This window comes from Anser brachyrhynchus, assembly GCF_964034855.1.
Source record: "Anser brachyrhynchus genome assembly, chromosome: 18".
Taxonomy (NCBI): domain Eukaryota; kingdom Metazoa; phylum Chordata; class Aves; order Anseriformes; family Anatidae; genus Anser; species Anser brachyrhynchus.
The window spans coordinates 4,514,734-4,534,864 of NC_137711.1; the positions used below are offsets into that span (position 1 = coordinate 4,514,734).

The 20,131-nt window shown below is 46.8% G+C and overlaps 1 protein-coding gene and 1 long non-coding RNA gene across 9 annotated transcripts in view; one reads left to right on the forward strand and one right to left on the reverse strand.

Annotated features, from left to right (window-relative positions):
* Positions 1-20,131, forward strand: part of COPRS (coordinator of PRMT5 and differentiation stimulator) — a 175,753-nt gene that overhangs the window by 83,637 nt on the left and 71,985 nt on the right. The gene's annotated exons all lie outside the window — the stretch shown is intronic.
* LOC308180105 lies at positions 1,372-20,003 on the reverse strand. Of its 8 annotated transcripts, none has more exons than XR_013940741.1 (3): positions 16,212-20,003; positions 14,648-15,218; positions 1,372-14,506 (listed from the first exon to the last, which is right to left on the reverse strand). It is a non-coding gene; the product is annotated as an uncharacterized lncRNA (long non-coding RNA). The 8 variants fall into 8 exon arrangements; XR_013940742.1 differs by having other exon boundaries at positions 14,643-15,218; XR_013940744.1 differs by having other exon boundaries at positions 1,372-5,764; positions 6,698-15,218; positions 16,212-18,134.

Consider the following 20,131-nt stretch of genomic DNA (forward strand, 5'->3'; position numbering starts at 1 on the left):
AAAGTGATTGCTGTCTTTGCGTTCAGAAAATACTTGAAGAAGCAGAGGCAACATACTGGAGAGTTTTTGCAGTGGCACAGCATAGAGCTCAGCCACAAACAAGCAGTGCTCACCACCACTGAGACTTAATCCCAGGCTGATGATACAAATGGAGAAAAAATTACTGATCAAAGGAGAATTTGTTGCAAATCTGTTCTGGAGTGACAGTGTATTTCGGTGTGTAGTGACCAGGTGTGTAACGTGACCCAGCAGGATAACCTGAAAGCAGAGCCCTGCTGAAAAGCACTGCTCCTCCTCCTCACGAGAAGAAGGGCTGCTCTTCCAAAACTTGAGTAAGGGTCCTTCCCAAAGGCTGTTCTATTCTTCTTCTTCCTCTTCTTCCTCTTCTTCCTCTTCTTCCTCTTCTTCCTCTTCTTCCTCTCCTTCTCCTTCTCCTTCTCCTTCTCCTTCTCCTTCTCCTTCTCCTTCTCCTTCTCCTTCTCCTTCTCCTTCTCCTTCTCCTTCTCCTTCTCCTTCTCCTTCTCCTTCTCCTTCTCCTTCTCCTTCTCCTTCTCCTTCTCCTTCTCCTTCTCCTTCTCCTTCTCCTTCTCCTTCTCCTTCTCCTTCTCCTTCTCCTTCTCCTTCTCCTTCTCCTTCTCCTTCTTCTCATCATCATCATCATCATCATCATCATCATCATCGTTATCATCGTTATCATTATCATTATCATTGTTATTATATTTATTTATTTCCTTTGGGACATGACTGGTCACCGGAAAGAACTGCTGCCTGTTGCCCAGGCCCCATAACGAGGCAGCGATGCTGGTATGTTGGCAGGAGGCACCAGGGAGTCTCAGAGCCCTCTCTGTTGAATGAATTTATTCACCAGGTGATTTTCATAGAGCCAGGTGCAAAGGTTGTGCTGAATACGTGTTGTATAATATTGACCGGGTCAATTTTTAAGGTAATGAGCATGGCAGCTTTGATCTGCAAATTAATGTGTATTCACTGCGCAGCTTGGAAATCCTGCTTCAGAGGGTGCAGCAGAATAACTTTGATTCTATCAGATGTGAATCTGTAGGTTAAAAGGATGTAGCTGTGGAAACTGTAGGCACTGAAGACATTTAGAGGAGGAAACAAAGGAGTCAGTCAGTAGTCAACTACTGCTTTTTGTGGAACAGGAAGGAAGGAGAACAACCTGCAATGGGAAGAGTCTCCATTTGTGTCAAACCTGGGCTATGAAGCTCAGTAGAGGGAAGAGCATGTTAAAAATATATTTGAAGGTATTCCCTCCCTACCTCACACTCATCCCTCAAATCAGCCATCTGCATCCTATTTAGCAGAAACAGGGCTTCAGATTGGGAAAGAGCTTGAGTTTTTAGAGAGGGCCTCATGGTTTGATACCTTGCTTTTATTATGATAGATTTAAGAAACCACTCGAAGTTCCATATAAGACACAGTAAAATGTCCTGTCTCGTTGCATGATATACTCAAAAATGCACTTTCATCCTGAGATCATAATTGTACAGATGTCCAGGCAGAGGGTAGAAAAGCTAGCTAGGCTCTGTAAAGATGCCGTACATTTTTAAAGGCAGGGCAAAGTAATTCCCTTTTGAATGTAACAAATTATTTGCCTTTCATAAAGGCACCACCAGGTAAGAGCAAGCTTTTGACTGCAGAGGAGACCATTGAACGTGGAATGTGAGAGCGGGAGGAGGTGGGATGGCAGACGGCTGGTGGGGAAGGTGCAGAAGGGCAGAGAAACAATGCTGCGTAAGTGCAAACTTTCTGAAGTCTTTCGTAATGGTTTCTTCTTGAAAGCACACAGCCCACAAACCAGCTTTAAACAGTCGCAATCTGATTTGCTGAAATTAAATTAAAGTAGGCTTTTGAAGAAATGGAGACCTTTAAGTTGGCTGATAGCTTTTAGCCCAGGAAGCTGAGCGTGTGGGGAAGGTCCGTGCAGCAGATTCACAGACTGGATATCTCTAGAGGACTGCTTTGGGGCCAAGAAATGGCAATCTGCCGTGATGAATTGCAACTGGACCAGACGAGTGCATAGACACTAGGAGGGAAGGGTGTTCCCTGAAGTGGGGCAAACGCCAAACAGGAGGGCTCGCTGGTGAGCTTACCCGGAGTGGCTTGGCATGGCACGTGCTATGTATGTTGTGCATTAATATTGCACGTCCAGGCGAGTTCCAGTAGTGACTGGCACTTGGGGCTGGCCATCAGCTGTGTGACCTGCTGCAGATGGGCTACGGGGACTTGCTGTGCCTGCAGCTGTGGTTCTTGCTTCGGTCTGCAGGCTTCCTTAGAGCCTGGGATTTGGCCGTGTGGCTCATGGATACTCGAACAACACAGGCAGTGCCTGAACATGGGCTGACTGCACCGTTGGTGATCCAGCTGTGCATGGGAGGGGGTTCTGTTCCTCTAACACCTGGAACTGGAGGCAGCAGGAGAGGGCTGGAGGGAATTTGGGGGTCAGAAACTGCTAACAGGAGCTAGGAGTTAAGCTTGGAGCAGACCTTGTCAACCTTGGCTCTTACTTTCAATTTTGTAATCCTAATTCTGCCTAAGAGCTGGCAACATCGAGAGAGAGAAAAATCTCTCTAGGCTGAAGAGGTTGGTTTTGTTCCCTTTGCCTGAGATGCTCAGTGTCATTGGCAAGTTGGTTTTGTTTGTTGTTGTTTTTTTTTTCACCAGCCTGGGACAGCTGGGTACTAAGCACTGTTCCCAGCTGTGCCACTGATGTGCTTGTGTAAGTGTTGCTGTACCTCTTTGTGTCTCTGTGCCTCCTGCCCCACTTTGTGTGGGGGCTTTGGAGTTCTCCAGGACAGGGACTATCTCCTGCTAGGGTGATTTTCTGCAGCACAGAGTTAACTCTGCAGCAGAGTTAACTCTTTTCAAGTCACCTGTAGAGCTGAAGTGACAGAGGGATGGTTCATACATGGTAACGTCACATTGTTTGTGCCTAGGTAGGGTAGCTAGCCCCTGTTAAAAGCACCCTCCAAGCTCTAAGCTTTTCTGTATGAAAGGTACTTGAGTGAGGACAACACTCATGTTATTAGCTGAGTTCACTCAGTGGTGGAAACAAGTCCTAAGTAAATGTGCAGCCTCCAACATGTTGAATCTCCAATCTACTCTGAGGCCACTAGACGTTTTTGAAGTGAAAGTCGTTTTAATTTGAAGCTCTCCCTAGTGTTTGTGTCCCCTAAAGATTGATGTCCTCATCTGAGTAAACTGCTCAGCCCTCATGGTCTTCTGCAGCAGGATGTAAAGCATTTTTCATCTTCTTTGAACTGAACTGAAAGAGCATTTTTATGTTCTGGTATGGGTTTTGGGGTAGGAGCAGGATAAATCCCTCTAATTGTGCCATTCAGTAGACACAGCTTTGTTTATTTTTTAAGCTGGCACAGAAATGCAGGATAGGCTTAGCTGACCACAAGCCATTAAGCATTATGACTTGAATTGAATACTGAACAGTATTGTTAAAGCATAAAGGGAAACTCTGGAATAAATTAACAGGTCATATAATATCTCACATTTCCCAGAAATGCAACAGCAGCTACTCATCTCTTTTCAACTACTTTCCCAACTAAGGGTGAGATATTTCTGCTCCAACTCAGAGCATCCAGAAATCAGACATTTATGCTTGAGCTGGTCACAACTGGAGCCTTGCTCCTCTTGTGTCTGACAAGGAGAAATGGAAACCTCCAGAGGGTGATTCAGCTGCTCCTAAGACCGGCATCTGATGGATCAGATGAAATGCTCGCAGAAGGTGCCTGTTTCTGTCCACTGAAGTTCATGTAACCACCTTCTCCTCCCAGGTCTGGGTGAGATTGCTTCACTGGCTTAAATGCTGGTGTACAGCTCCGGACTGCTGTGACTGAAGCAGGATGGTGCTGATCACCGTTCCCTTGCACCGCTGGGATGTTTGGGAGGGAGAGCATACCTGGTACTTGGAGACTTCTGCTTGCCCTTGGCACGTGGTGGGCTCGTGCGGCACTCAGCTGATCTGATTCATCAACATTCCCTTTTGTTACTTTTCCTTGTGTGAGGAATTCTGCACTTCAAAAGAATTCATGCCAGGCAGAAAGAAGAGGACACAGGCATGGTCTCTGCCAGAGGGCATCCTTGTGCATCTTTTCTCACTAGCGGGCTCCAGCAGGTGTGAGCACAGAGTAGCTGCTGGCCTTGCCCACAAGGGATGATTGTGGGACCTGGCTCCACCTTCATTAAGGGTGTGCAAAAGTTTGGGGGCTGCCAGGCTGAGCTCAGCACAAGACACAAAGCGGGGTCAGTAGCCCATGCAGCGTGCTAGGCAGTCCTGCCTGCTTGGTGTAAGACGTGCTCTTCAAAACGCGTCATGCCCCTGTACTGTGCTACCAAAGCCTTCTTTTCTAGCTGGACTCAATGCAGCGGACATGTCGTCTTGTTGCTACATTTCTTTGAGCTGGCTTGGGAAGGGGCTCACATTTGCACTCTGGAGCACTTGGCTCACATTCGTATTTTGACTGACTATTTCTAGGAGGTAGCAGGCAAGCTGCACAGAGGCTGAAACCTCTTCTTGTCGGGACACTGTCTGCTACAAATTCACATTCATATGTGTAATCCCAGAATTTTAGGTTGGAAGACTGGAGCTCTTCAGAGTAGGAACTTCCAGGATTAGACCCTAAAAATATAAGTTATTATACCAAATAATACATACTACTGCTTAAAATAGCATAGTTATAGAACAGTGGCTGGCATCCAACGCTTGACATCCATATTTCTGTTGCCAGGATATTTTCCCAGTAAAAGTGAATTAAAAACATAGAAATCAATGTCTATTTAGACTGTTCATTATTATTGCTTCATTAAGTATAAACAATTTGTCAACACATAGCAGACACTTGGAGAGGATATTTCCTTGCAATAACAGAAATCTGAAATCCTCCTGGCTGTTTCCTAACCTGGCACTCGCAACCTTGGATACAACTGCACAACTCACAAGTTTTGAAACTAGCCTTCTGAGCTGGGCTTTGGGTAAAGTTTCTCAGCAGTATATAATTATTCCCATTATACCTGTCGTCAATGATTCATTGACCGCTGAGGCATACATATGAGCTATTTTTCTCTTTATGACTTTTCAAGGGGATGATTCACCGGTTATAAGTGTACATTATCATATGACTAAAGAAGAAAAAAAGACAAATGGAGTGAAGTGCCGCTGAGATTTTCCATATTAAAACAAAACAAAAAAGAGATTGGTCAATAAAATAGCGACGCTCCTCCCGTGTAAGGCCAGCAAACATCTGTAAAGTTTCCAAGCAGGCAGCATCCGTACAGCTTGACTTGGGTTTTCCAATTCTATAATGCCATTGATTTCAACATGCAAAACAAAATAAGTACAGCTGGGAAAAGGAAGGAGTACCTTTGCTTTTCTTCTGAATGGCTTGGCCTTTCTTTGCTCAGATGTGGGACCTTCCTCGTGACTTGCTAGCCAGGGCTCACAGATGCAGGCACTGGCCACAGCAGAGGTACGGGGCCGGGCTGCTGCCTCCAGCCAGGTAACATCACTGCTGGGAACAGCGGGGCTCCTCTTGGAGGGAAAGTGAGCGGGCCAGCGGCTGGTGAAAACCCCGAGCAGTCATGAGCCCACCTTGGCTTCAGAGGCTTTGAATGAATTCTCTCACCCATAGGTTGACAGCAAGATGGGTGGCGAATAGCATTTAAGGTGCTAACGGAAAGATGGGAACAGAAAACCCTGTTCCAGTGCAAAATCTGGTCTGCAGAGTGAGATGGTCTGTTGAGCAACAAGGAAAATAGATTTATGTGTCACTGTTAGCTTCTGCGAAGAAGCCAAATTGCTCTGGCACAAAACACATGATATTTATTCACAAAAATGTGGAATTAATTGCTATCATCCACATTTTTTAATGGGAACATATTTTACTTTTTGGTTACAATAGTCCCGAGCCTCAGTCATTGTCAGGAGCGGGCCTGCCCTGCCGTGTGAAGGGCCTGGCAGGAAACGCTGGTGGGTCCGATGGGGCAGGAAGGGAGGGCAGCGAAAACCTCCATCCTACGGCAGCCTTTGAATGAGGGGAGTTCACTTACATCCTCGTGGAATTAGTATTTATATCCTAATAGAGAGGTCTAACATTAGCTTGCTACCAAGAAAATAGCCTCCCAGGCATTTTGCTTGTATCACTGACTGTTACATGCAGTTGATTTTCCTCTTCTCTGGCTTTTCTTTTAAAAGCAAAGGAGGCAAATTCTCACCTCTCCTCCTCTCTATCTGTGTCTGTCTTTGTGACTGACCTGAAACTGAACCATGGGTTTCCTTTCCCTTCAATCCACAATTTTTTGACCCAGGCTCTTGCCAAATGCTGACCTCTCACCTTCTGAGACCTTACAGCCTTCTCCTTCCCCTCCCATGCTGTGGCCCAAGCTGAATTTGCATCGGGGCACTCTTCTCACATCTGAGCCACAGGCACCTCCTGGAACTTCTGCTGGACTTGCCTTTCCCCTCTGCCTGGAGCACAGCAAAGCCTGCTCGGTGTGGGCTGCACGGTGTGGGCTGCCCTGTGCCCCTCAGCGTGCCACGTCCCCCAGTGCTGTGCCACCCCGTGTCCACCTGCCAGCCTGTGCTGGTGTATGGTGTCTGCAGTCAGCAGCAGCACTGAGCCCTGCCCTACTTCCATATTCTTGTTGTACATTTCAGGCCATAATTCACCTATGCTCTGCACTCTTCACGTTTTTCTGTGTCTGGGTTATCTGCTCCCTCCATTTCCTGGGCTAATGAAGAATTGACGGTGTCCTCGCAGTTCTTTCATACATGTGCAGAAGAAGAAAGAGCTTTTTATTTACAGAGAGAGATTGCAGAGGAATGAATTATGTGAGGGGTGAGCAGGTCGTTCTGATGCAATTCTATGGAAACAAGCAATTACATTTATAGGCACGGCTGAGTAAGGTAATTTGGAGCACAGCTGGCCAGTAGCAGGGATTTTCTACTCTCTAATCATTGCCATGGACCCACGGGCTGGAGGAAAGCCCAAGTTGAAAGGGTCGCTTGCAGGCCAATAAAAGAATATATGTTGGCTGGGAACAAGAGGCTCAACAATTTCAAAAACATGTTTTTCTTCATCTTGTTGAAACTCAAGATTACACTTAGTCATCACTTATTTGGTTGGACTCTTATGATCTCACAACTACAAACCTTTTCTTTTCTTCCCCCTCCCCATCTTCCTTTTTTTTTTCTTTCTTTCTTTTTCTGAAGAACCATTTATTAAACATATGGTTTTTTTCCTGGCTGGGGATTTCCACTCAGCTTTTTGTGGTAGACATCCCAACGCCTAAAGAGTTCTCAGAGTAGGGCTGGGGAGATCTTAGTCAGTACAGCAGAAAAGAAATCATGACTATTCCCCTGCATTAAATAGGTGGGTCAGATTTCCAGCTGCTGTAAATTATCCCGGCCCATGGATCCGTTCAGATGGTATTTGCAGCTTCGTTTGGAGCTGTGGAGAAGCTTTGCTAACAGAGATGCTGAGCGCACTGTTCAGCATTTGGAGGATGTGTGCACGTGGCCAGAGCAGGCTCCTGGTCCCGTCTCTGGGAGGCTCTGTTGGGAAGGATGGTGCTGCAGTGCCTTGTCCATTCAAGTGAGTGCTGCATTAACGTCTATGAAAAATCGGGATTTGTCTCTCTGTGCTTTCCGAGCCTTTTTTAACCATTTCCTAGAGCTCTGACTCTTGCCTACAGTACCAATAAGCTTTCTTGCTACTGCAGCAATTCACTTGAGTCTGGGCAAAGCTGTACTAGGTATCTAAATTACCTTCTTTGTTTCTGGAGGATTTCCATTTTGTTTATCACCGTGGTCCACTTTTCCTCACCCCTTTCCAGGCAGAAACTGTCGGCTTCTCTCTACTTTCCTGGTGAAATAATGCTGCACAAGTCACTGCTTCACCCTCTCACCCCAAACTCATTATTTCAGCCAATCTTCATTATACAATGTTATTATTACATTTACTATAGCGTCTGGAAGGTTTAAAATGCAGACATGCAAAACAGAGAAAAACAATTTGTTCTGCCCCAGTGATCTTCTTGGTTGCTAGAGTTGACTTTAGCAACTTCCAGCTCCATTTGCTCACCAATTAAACCAAATCCTTGTCATTTAATAGCACTATATAAATACTTGCCTGGAATAAGCTTTGCTATCTGATGTCATACTGTGTTGTACAATTTTAATTGATACAGTTAAAGTGCAGCCAAGATTTGAATGATTTTTTCTTGTGACATCTCCTTTGCATGATATTCAATTGGTATTATATAATAATGACTAATTCCTTAGCTGAAGTCCAGCAATGAACTGTCAGCTCTCTATCCCATTCCTTTGAAGTACAAAATATCCTTATTTCATTTCCATAATATCGTCCATCTTTTGTCTCTGCTTGATCCTACTGCACACTGACTTAGCAGCATTTGCAGTATCACTTTGTGGTGTATATTCATCAAGAACTGGGTGTTAGGTATTACAGTTGAACTGGAGCTGTCAGCCTGGAGCTTACCTGGCAAATACGTCCACAGCACACTGCTCGCATAGCCTTGAGGAAGTTTTGTATTGATTTCTGGCAGGAAAAGTTCTGTCTTTTGGGATCTCCCTGCTTTCTCAAGGTCCACAAAGTTCTTACTAATTTCTGCTTGATCTTAGGTACTGATCTCTCTTGAAGTAATTACAAGGCGAAGGAACGTAGTTTGGCTGAGAGCAGAGGAGGCCAGCAGGTAGCTCGTGTGGCAGGTAGAGCTCCTTGGCGTGGCGCACGAGAGGCACCTGAAGATGCAAGCTCCTGATGCTTTTTCTAGGCTTGGTTTCTTTTTCATTGTTCTTCCTTTGGTGTGAGTTTAGCCCTTTGTTTCAGGTCAGCTCAGAAGCAAACTGTATTCTCTGTTTTCAGCTTGTACTTTGGCTGGAGTAAGCCTTTTAGTTGGTTTTGGCTTTTCATGAGACAGACTGTCTTTACATCTGCTTTTCTCATTTATAATTTAGCATACTGCAGCTCTGCTTCACCTCCAGCTAGAGCTGTAGAATCCTTTTGTTGCCATTGTCTTCCCGGCCTGGCCTGCGCTCCGTTCTGTTCATGTGCAAGATGCTCATTAAAGAGGTACGTCAGAAAACCCAAACTGCATCTCTAAAGTTGTATATTCAATCAGCCTTTTTGCACTTTGCACCGCAGCAGGTGAATCCGTTAGGCTGCTGTGTTTCGTTTCACTGGGATTAATTATAGAGCAAGAAGGTATGATTTATGGCAGCCGAGTGGAAGAGCAAAATCTTTGCTTTTAAACTACCCAGTTCCACAGTCTGCAGGGAGAGGTCCATCAGGAGATACAGTGTCTCATCAAACTTTTTTTGTATGCATTAATTAAAACTTTTCAGCTGGGGTCTGAAACTTTGAGGGTTATTCAGTAAAACAACCTGTGCTGAGTAGAGCAGACCCTGCTTAACTAGGCTGGTACCCAGCTTCCTCCTGAAGAGGACAGCACACCTCGCAAAATCCATGGCTTATACAGCGTCAGAAAGTATTCAGTGTGGGCAGGAAAGTCAGTAGAAGTAGGGCGTGTTTAATGAGTTATTAGTAAAATCCTAATCTATTGTATGGAATAGAACTACAACACTGTAGCTGTCTCACCAGCACAGATCATGCCTGCAAGGTGTGGAAATGGGAGAAGCCCTTGGATTCCAGTGTCACCACTGACTACTGGACAGTGTGATTGTAGTGGGTATGAAACAGCAATGTTCAGGTCAGGGATGAAGGCGAGGGTAATAGCGATGGGAAAACAATATCTAAGAGTGTAGCTTAGGAAATAAAATAGAGAAAGGGATTATATAAAGCAAACTTCAGAAGCATATGGCAATGGTTACAATGACTGAAGAAGCCGTCACTAATTCAGTTGCTGTGATGTATGGGTTTGTGAGTAGGACATTGTCCAGTGCTGCCTTACCCCTCTGCCCCGGTCCCTTAATCTTTTAATGCCTCTATTCTTCATCGGCAAAGTGAGGATCCAACATTGCCTTTAGCAGGATGTGGATTGTCTTAAATTATGAATGTCTGTAAAGCACTTTGAAATTTTTGGATGGCTCTTGTTTCAGAGATACAAGGTATTATCCACACTGTCATTGCTGTGCTTGTGTGGGAAGTGCACGATGGTTTTTATTTGCAGCTGTGGTCCTGGCTGAACGCTGCAGTTGGTGCTGAGGGATAGGTGTTCCATTAAAGCTGCATGTGGAGAGCTTGGCTGCCTTTGAATATGAGAGCTCCAGGAGTAATGAGAAAGAAGGCTGCAGGATAGAGATAGATAAATGCTAGATGCAGCTTTTGCTTTATTCTTCCCTTTTTTTTTCGTCATGAATCTGGCCAGCTAGAAATAAGAAATTATGCCTGTATCTATTAGAAAAGCATGGCTGGAATGTAAGATTTATTGGCACCAATATGAAGAAGCAATTTCAGAAGGAGCTCTGCAAATAAATTCATGTGTTGGGGTTTAACTTATTCTGAACTCTTCTTCTACAGGAACTAATGAGCAGAATTGTGCCAATTATTCATTAACCTTTCCCCTTCTGTGCCTCCCATAGCAAAGATTCTTTAACACTCTTTAAGGTTGGCACTTGGTGCCAATGCAGTTTTGAGGTGGGAATTTTAATACTCTGTTTACTGCTGGACTGGGGAAATGGCGTGATTATTTCCAAGCCTCTCAAAGTCAATGAGAGCTCCCGGAAGAGGACCCAGGCATCAGCGGCTCCTGTGCCTTGTCCCCATGGTAGGGCTGAGTTTCTGCAATGCTGCAGACAGCAAGGATTGAGGGGTCCCAGGAGAACCCAGACTGATGTTCAGGAGAGAAGCAGAGGATATCGGTGTGTTTCACTCTCTGGGCTAGCTGCCGCTCCCTGTGCTGAGCCTGCAGGAGTTCCTGTGTTATGCAGGGCACTCTCTACGGGCCTCCATGACAGCTTCCTGTATGGGGTGAAGACCAGAGTTCAGGTCTTTAGGATGCTGGTGGTCCGGGACGTGGAAGGTACCTTTGTGGTGGTGTCTGCTTTGTGGAGTCATCCCACAGGGCCAGAAGCAACTGCGCTGGGCTTGGGAAGGATCTGAGCGGTCTCATCACACACCTGGGAGTGAGTGTCTGTATTTCACCTGCCTGGGGCCACCTTGAACCTGGACAGCAAAGGCAGAGGCTGCAAGCACGCTGCTTCCTCCCTTGTTCTGCTCCCGCTCAGTCTGCGAATACCCTCAGGTTGTCAGGAGAGGACGGTGCAGGTGAGATGATCCAGGATGAAGGGAGCAGCAGCAGGGTTAGCGTGGCTGTCACAAGCAACCGCGTATATGCTGTGCTGTAACTTCTCATTCCAACCCGGGGATTGAGCTTTCTAATCACGTTATCAGCATCTGATCCATGGTGATGAGCAATGATTTAACAGGGTTGTGAGTAGAGGTGATTTTCACCTCCTTTGCTTTTCTTGATCCTCCAGATTTAGCGAAAAGCCTGGCAGATGATGTCTGAGGCTTCTTGCTCCCCACAGAGCTCAGTTGCAGCAAGCTGCGCTCAATTGTTTGTGTGCGAGGAAAACTTTGGGGCTGGATACCTTCTTTCTTTACACCTCCAGGATGCCCAGGAAGTCATAACTTGGAAGTCATTACGAATGGATCATTAGATAAACCATGTTTATGTGTGAGATAGTCGACTTGGCACTAGCCTCTAATTCATGCACAGCTGAGGCTTAACGCCGCTCAAAGAGATCAGTGTGTAATGATGCTTTTCCACCTCGTTCCAAGGAATGTTTCTCCTGCCCCTCCTTTTTGCCTGCCTCTTTTAGCTCTGGTTAACTGCAGTGGAGGAGGTTTCCTCACAAAGCTTAAGCTGCTTTCTTGCAGTTTTGTGATTACTGTAGACTCACTTTCTAGAGGAAAGGCAACTTGGTCTGGTTTTCAAGGCATTTTCGTAGGACTGAGCCGAGTATGAAGCTTAATGGGATATGTACAGTGTTACACAGAATGAAGCTCTCGTGGTGTGTGCTGAAGATTTACAATTATTTTAATTTAACCCAAATGAAAATATTACGAGCCAAGTTATTTTGCAGACCTCTTTTCTGGATGGTTATTTGATTCCTTATACTTCATATGGAAGACTTAAGTTGAGGTTTGGCCGCTATATTCATGTGTCCAAATGTATTTTGGGGGCTGGATTTTCAAAGCAGGCCTCCTCAGTTTTTGCAGGTGCAGTTTTTTGTCCTTGCAACTAACTTTGCCTTCAATGTGACATTTGGAGAGAGGAAAGCAGGAGCTCACCGTGGGCACCCAGAAATGAGAAACACTTCTGCAAGTCTGTTTTTGAGGATGGGAAGAATCAGGCCAGCTGTCTTCTCCGACTGAAGGCTTTGGTATTGAGCTTTGTGCTTTACTTCTCTTGCATTACACTGAAGCGGGGAGTGTGCTGACATGGGCCTGAACTGTAAGATGGAAATCTGTCTCAGCAGAGCCTCCAACTCATGCCTGGGATACCCTGAGGCTGGTAGTGTCACGGGGCATCCTGGGCCAGAAAGCCCGTTAATGCAAGCCTCTTTTTTGCCATTCATGGAGAGAAATAGTTGCTGCTTGGTCCCCTCAGAGTGTCTTTGAGAGATCTAGATGAAATGACTTCTAGGAAGCAAGTCATGAGGTTGTTCAGTGCAGGCAACATGAAGAAAAGTCGGTTGTGTCCCTGCTGACCCTGCACCTGACCTGCAAGCAGCTCACCTTACTGGAGGAGGCTCTTGTCAACTGCAACAGTGTTTAAATTGTGCTTAACGAGCCCAGCTGCTAAAGCCCCTCCCTGAAATGTTCTCTCTCTTCATATTTTAAATTCCAGCATTCTTTTGTGGAAATTAGAAATGCGACGTGGAGATGGTCTAATTGCATAGTGCTTTGGTTGAGCTAGAATCAACATTTCCTTAACCTATTATTAAGCTTATCATACAGGTATATATATTTTATCGAGGTCATATTGTTAGCGTGATGTGTGCTTGGCTTCACTTCCTATGGAGGAGCTCAAAAGACACTAACATGCTGAACTGAAGGGAAGAATGAAGATGCTGATATGAAGCCCAAGAATTTTAAGTCTGTTAAAAGTGTGACTATAAAACCTTGGTTGCTGAACCATCTGCTTTTAATCTTCCTATTGCTATGCAGTCTTCTGGGGACTTGGGCTTGGCAACAGATTTCCAAATTGCTAAATTAATCTTGTCAGCTTCAGGAAGCACCAGAAAACCCTTGGGAGACAGATTCTGCGCTCAGTTACACCTGTGTGAACTCACCGCCCTCAGCTAGCACAGTGACTCTCCATTTTCCCTGGAAGAGCTGTGTAATCAAATATCTGGGCACATTGATCTGCAAACCGAAAGCTAGCTGGATTACTTGTCCAGAGCTTCTTGTGCAAAAATGGCCCTGGAAGATTTGAAACACGATCTGCATTATCATCCAGCAGTCTCAAATATCCATATGGATATTGAATAAAAATGCTGCACAACGTTGCAGTGCCATAGCTTTTACAGCAAGATCTTGTTTTTTTGGTCGAGCCAGTATTTTCTGTGTGGATGATGCATTTTCGCTGCACCCCCATTCTGTCAGCAAGGGCTGTCAGGACGCGTGAGGGCTGACCAAAATAGCCATGGCAGAGATTGTAACCACAGATCTGCCCTAAAGAATACCCAGAGTTAAACCTGCTGTGATTTCCCTCTGTTTGGATGGCAAGGCTGAGTTGGAGACTGGCTTCAGACACCTGTTAGCTTCGGAAATAACCATGTAGAAACTGTGATTCCTTAACATGCACGGCCAACGGCATGCCAGGTGCTCAACAGACAGTACACTGGGACTGCTGTCCTGCTGGAGGCCTTGCTGTAACAAAAGTTTCGCTGTAACAAAAGGTGTAGCTCTGCATTTCTGCCCCTCTCCTTTCAAGCAGCAAGCGCTGCAGCTCAGAGGACACCACCAAGGACGTGGTGGTGAAGTCCAAGGAGCAGCCTGGCACCTCCAGCAACAGCTGAGGTATTTAATCACAAAGCTGTATATTCTGAAGACCTGCTCCATGTCTGGGCCTTGTTTTGCTGCAGAGGGTCTCCCTGGAGCATTGCAGGCTCCACGTGGCCTCATTAGCTGTGAGAGACCTGCTCATCTCCCCCGTGCTGGTTATCTCCTGGTGCCTGCTGAGCAAGCTGTTTCTGCAAGGCCAGGTCCCTTGGAGCTTTGCCTTGGAGTAGCTGCAGTGGAGCCTCAGCAGCACAGAGCAGAGTTTCCACGTTGTTTTCCATTTTTAATTCTCAGGGAAAAGCCTTTAGAAAAATCCTGTCAGTCTCAGTTGTGAAATCTGACATGCAGCCTAAAAATAGCATTTCGGTGAGAGCTAAGAGTGGCTAAAATGAATTGACTGGAGGAACAGGAGTTGGCAAATGCGCGCTGCTCAGCATTTCCAAAACTAATTTTCCACATCAAGTCTCCTCTTCCTTTTCCCTGTGCTGTTTAAACAGGAATGTAAAAAGAAACTGTTAAGGAAACCCACATATGTAATTGTTAGGGGAGGAAGAAAGTTTTGTGGCTGAGAAAGAGGAGAGGAGCCAGCTGATCCTGTTACTTCTCCTGCCACAGACTTACGTGACCTTGGCAAGCCGGCGTTTCCCAGCTCGTTGACTAATATTGGCTGCTTGTTCCCTGGACGCGCGGCGTGGGACAGGTCGGATGGGTGTTTGCAGAAGTGTTGAGCAGCCAGATTTCCACTAGGTTGCTCGGAATAAGAAGACACATTTGTCAACTCTGCTCCTAAACCTTGCGTTCCTCCATCTGCAATCACTGAACATGAGGCGGGCACGACGACAGCTGGGACTGCGCTCTGGGGCTGGCGGGGCTGTGGTCTCGCGTACCAGCTGAGCATCTGTCCTTCTTGTCCAGATTGCCTCATCTGCAGGATATTCAGTCCTGAAGAGTCAACAGGGAGTTCCTGTCCACACACACACAACACAAAAAAAGCCCGTGCCCAAAGGAGGGGGGAATATTAAGGCTCCAATGCTCCTGGGCTGTGCAGTCCCCTCATTAATTCCTATTTCTCAAGAGTTCTTTTTCTCAAGTGCAGTTTGCTGTCTGGTGTTTGTGTCTGATTTCTGTGTGGAGTCTGGTGCGGTGCAACGAGGGATCTCTGCTGGGCAAAGGGAAGCAAGGAAGCCACCGTTCCCTCTGAGGAAAAAAAAGACGTGTGTGTATCCTGCACCTTCCCAAGTTAAGAGAGGAGACTTTGAAGTACAAAAATAGTTGCTGTGTTATGTACGTATTGTAGGATGTTTACCACTGGAGGCTAATGCCTAAACAATGAATTTCCAAGTTACTCCAAATGCGATCCAGCTTTATTCTAAACAGCCATGCAAAACCTCCTGATTACAACAAACGAAGCTCTGCTATTTGTTTTGTTTTCACAGTTGGGGATTCTGTACACACAGAGAAGTTGCTTGGGGTCTGAAAGTGTTTACCCTGCCAAAAATAAATGTTCTAAAAATGATCACTTAGCATTCTCTGAATCTCTGCATATTTATTTACCATGAGGAATCTGCTTACAGAGCTTATATTGTATTTTTTTACATTTCAACTTAAAAAAAAATAATTAAAAAAATCAAGCAGGCTCCTTTACCAACACCCCTTTCTACTCAGAGCCATAAAACTGTTTTGTAGCTATTTTTGTGTGGGCTGTGGTTAATCTCCAGACAAGTTTATTTAGCAACCAAAGGTGATACTAAGCCAGATTTTCAAAGCAGCCTTCCAAATACAGCACAGTGGTTGGAACTGCTTGTTTGTGTGAGAGCTTGTAAAGTCGCAGGTTTTTAGGAACATGGATGGCTTTCTGTCCAGTATTAGTAAATGTAGAAATAATACTATCAGACTGCCGGACTGGTGACCAAAATTCCCACTACAGGAGCAGTGTGTGTGTCAGAGCAGTCCTTTTCTGTGAAACTACAGGAGGAGGAGATTGCTTGGGGGAAACTTCAAAATCTGGATGTTCTCAGCCCCACCCATGGCTTCTCCTCCCCTACAAATGCTGTTTTATTTGCAGATTTGCATAATTAGGGAGAATCTTTGCAGTTGTATTTTAATGTTTTTAGCATTCATGAATTGAGCGCCCTGTGAAGTTTTATCACCACTTTCAGAGAAGGAAACTGGGAAAGAGAAGTGACTTACCTGGGGTCACGCAGGGTGTCTGGGGAGCCTTGGGCGATGCACGGCTCTTCTGACTGCCGGCTTTCACCTGTGGCCATCTCAGCTCCCTCTGGCCCTGTCTTCTCTGGGACGGGCCGCAGGCTATTGACCCTCTTGATGTGGCTTGATGCTGGTCTCTTGGAGAAGTTTTTGCAGTTCTTCCACTCGAGCACTCCACACACTACAAGTTTGTCCATCTGTTCCCTTTCAGACCTTTAGAAACCCCTCAATGAATTGCTAACGTGCAGTGGGAAGAAAAAGTCTTTTGAAGCCTCACAAGATCACAGCACACTGAGGAAAGCCCAAGTGGGATCTTCCCAGCCGCCTGCCTACGGCTTATTCGGCGCTGGGAACGCTTTCGCGTCTTGCCCAGCAGAGCAGGAGAGGCAGCAGCAGGGGGTGACGGAGGAGCACCCCGTGGGGGCTGTGCCCTGGCAGTGCAGGGTGCTGGTGGCCCGGCCGCCTCTCCTGCCCGCTCCCACCGGCTGCAGGCACAGCTTCTGGTCTCTGCGCGCAAGCTAGCCTCCTGCACGCCTGCCAGTGCTGGTATCTGCACTTGGTTGACGAGTTTGCACACTGGAGTGCTTCCGTGAGATGGTTTTGGCATAAAGTAGAATACTCTTGCTTAATCTTTGGAAAGAACCGCTGTGAGTCCTGTGCAGAAGTGGGTTACAGACGCGTGAATCAGCTCTTGGAGCGATACACATCGCTGCAGGTACCAGCTACGCCTCGCCATTTGCCTGGGTGCACGTTCTTGCCCCTCTCTCTGCTGGCTGGGCTACCAGAATCACATGGCAGTCCCTGCGGGTCACACCACACTCCTTCAGCACTCGTTTTGGTGCTGGTAACCTGCCCCTGTGCGAGATGGGGTCTGTGCCTGGGCAGCACCTGTGCTCCCCCAGGCAACTGGAGCTCTCTATTGGTGCTGCCTTCTGCAAGGCTCGTCACTGGAGCTGCTCAAAATACTGTCATTTTTTTGTTTGTTTTTAAAGGAAATTTTAAGCAGCTGGATGACTTTCAATCCACTTTCCATGAAGCTCTGAGAACTTTTCTTTCATCTCTTTCCTTCTGATCACAGAATACAGGTTGGATTACTTAAGTGAGAGAGAGTGCTGGGAATATTTCCTTTCTTGCTAGCTTGCTGTTTGGGCCCTGGGATTTCTGAATCCACCCAAACTGCTGCTGCCAGGGCCAGGATACACAGAGAGGAACTTGATTTGCTCTCGGTCCAGTCTGTACAGAAGCTGCCCTTCAGAGGGCTTCAGATCAGAGGGCTTTGTGCCGCTGGCTGTTCAGCCTGTTGTTCATTACCATATTTAATTGAGATGCCCTAGGCTTCTCCCGCGTTACCTTGTTGTGTTGTGGTGGAGGGCACAAGGACGGTGAGAGGCAACTGGGATGCCCAACAGGGGAAGGAATATTGCTTTTGCAGCAGGGCTGATAGGAGCAGGTTTGCTGAAGACAGCCTGAGAGCTTGGTACCAGAGTTGAGAGGAGCAGGTTGTCCAACGCAGCATCACAGAGACCATGCTGCACCCGGAGATGCTTCAAGTGCGCATGAGAAGGGAGCACCGGATAAAGAAAAAAAAGAGAGCAACACTCTCGTACATTGCAGCTGTCCCGCCCTGCTATGCTTGTCTGCCTCGCAGGGCACAACCTCTTGTCCTGTTTCAGGTAAAAGTGCCGGTGGTGGCAGCCGGTGATGGGCAGTGGTGAAGGTGGAGGCACACGGCCCTGAGCAAGGCTCAGCACAGCCCAGCTCGACACGGCCACCGTCTGTGGTGACAACGCCCGTGGAGTTACCCCTACCAGCCTGTGCCCAGCGGCTTTGTGGACACAGGTGCTCAGCAGTGCTGTGTTCTGCCTTCCAGCGTGTTTGTACCCCATGCCACCGTGAGCTTTAAGGACGCTTCAGCTTTCCTGAGTTACTTACAGAGGGTTGGCACCTCACCAGCTGGGCAGGTTCAGCGCTGCCACTGTGATGCTCCAGTGGGAAGACAAAGGTCTGTCTTACAGACAGGACATGTGCAGGGCATGCTGCTTCGTGGCTGTTAAACACATAATTACATCTTTTTAGCTTGTCTGTCTCAGTAGAAGTATATTATTAAGCCAGCATGATTCCACCCAGCGTTCGATACAGAGGACATGATGATCAGCCATAAAAGAGAGGAAGAGCTGTCGGTAACTGCAGTGAATTACAATCTAGCCACTAAATTCTGCTGTGCCGTTTTCAGATGTCCCCGTCCCCATGGAAGGACACAGCGCAGTAAAGTGCTTTTGTTATCACTGCACTGAGTGGAGCACATCTAAATACAAGTCCCTTGTCACTTCCCGTGACCGACAGTTGCTATGTCAGAGCTCACACGGATACCTGACCTTGGGGCACCAGCAGTTCTCCTGACCCAGTTGTTTTCCAGGCTCTCTGGAGGCCACTGCTCCATGTTCTCCTGCTGCCTGGCATGAGCTGGGACTTCGGTGAGGGTGGCCTGGTCTGGTGTCACTGTAACTTGTCTTCTGACAGCTTGTCTTCAAAGCCAGTGGCTCGCTGGAAGTGGTCTCACATGCAACAGCCATTTCACCTCCTAAAGCAGCGATGCCCGTTGCAGTTTGGATGCCATTACAGTTCCATGACCTCAGGAGACGGCTGCGCATTCATACTGCCAGGCTGGGAATAGTTGGCATTGGGCAAAAATTGCTATTGTGTCAGGAGTTTGGCATGGCTCCCTACATGATGGGAAATAGGCGCAGAGCCCAGTCAGTATAATGCGGTCGGTTTCTTGCTGATTTTTACCTGCCAAATGTGGAGCAGAAGAAGTAGTTACGGCTGATGTCATTCTTTTTTAGGTTCTTATTTATTTTTACAGGCATCTGACTCGCTGGATTAGTGAGATCCAAACTCACCCTACATAATTCTATGCAAATACCTAACATGATTATTTTAACATTTCAGGTTCAGGGAGTAAAGTACGTCCTGACCTGCTTGCCTTATAAAATGCCTGTGGTCTAATTGAAGAGCTCATAACTTTTTTTAATAACTACTTGAGATTTTTCTGTTTCTACTGCAAAACAGCTTTTTCCAGCTTTTTTCACCATTCAGCTAAAATGAACAACACAAGTGTATCCAAAACTTGCTTTTAATGTGGTCCTGGCACCACCCAGCACTAGGTCTGGTAATGAAGGCAGGGCAAACCAATCCTGATCCCCATTTGAATCAAAGAAGGATTTCCTAGTGCTGAAGATGCAATAAAATGCCCACATATCGATACTCTTCGACCTCATGTGCATCCTGCGTGACGTCTTGCTGTTTGTTGGGGTAAGAGGTGGTCTGTGCTGCAGCCAAAAAGTCGAGCTGAACAGCAACTGTTCCCTCTCTCAGCCCTCAGCCCTCGCAGAGAAGCTCGGCTTTCTTCCACCATCCTCAGAATGGGATCTGAGCTGTGCCCTCCTCCTGCACGGCTGAACTGTACTGAAACTCCGGCAAGCAAAAGGCTGGCTGTTTTGGACTGAAAGGTTTCAAGGCAAGGCTCCCTGTACCCGGCTGTGTCCCTGCTGGCCGCCTGCCCTCCTGTTAAAATCCAGCAGCGCCGAGCTTGTGTGCTCCTTGGGGCTGCAGTGGCACCGGTGCGGCCGGCAGAGCTGAGAGAGCATGCGCTGCCGACCAGATTGTCCCTTTGGTGCTTCTTCTTGTAGACCTGGAGCCCAGATCCTGAAAGGAGATCCTTGAAGAGAGACCTCTGAGCTCATGCGGATCAGTTTGCAGGCCTGAGCCTCGAGAATCACGGTAATTAATAACAACTTGGCAAGACCGTCCTGGATTTCAATAGGAGTTTTGCACTAGGACAGGATGAGAATACAGCATTAAAATAAGGCAGACAGTTCACAGCAGGCTGAAGAGACAGGCCA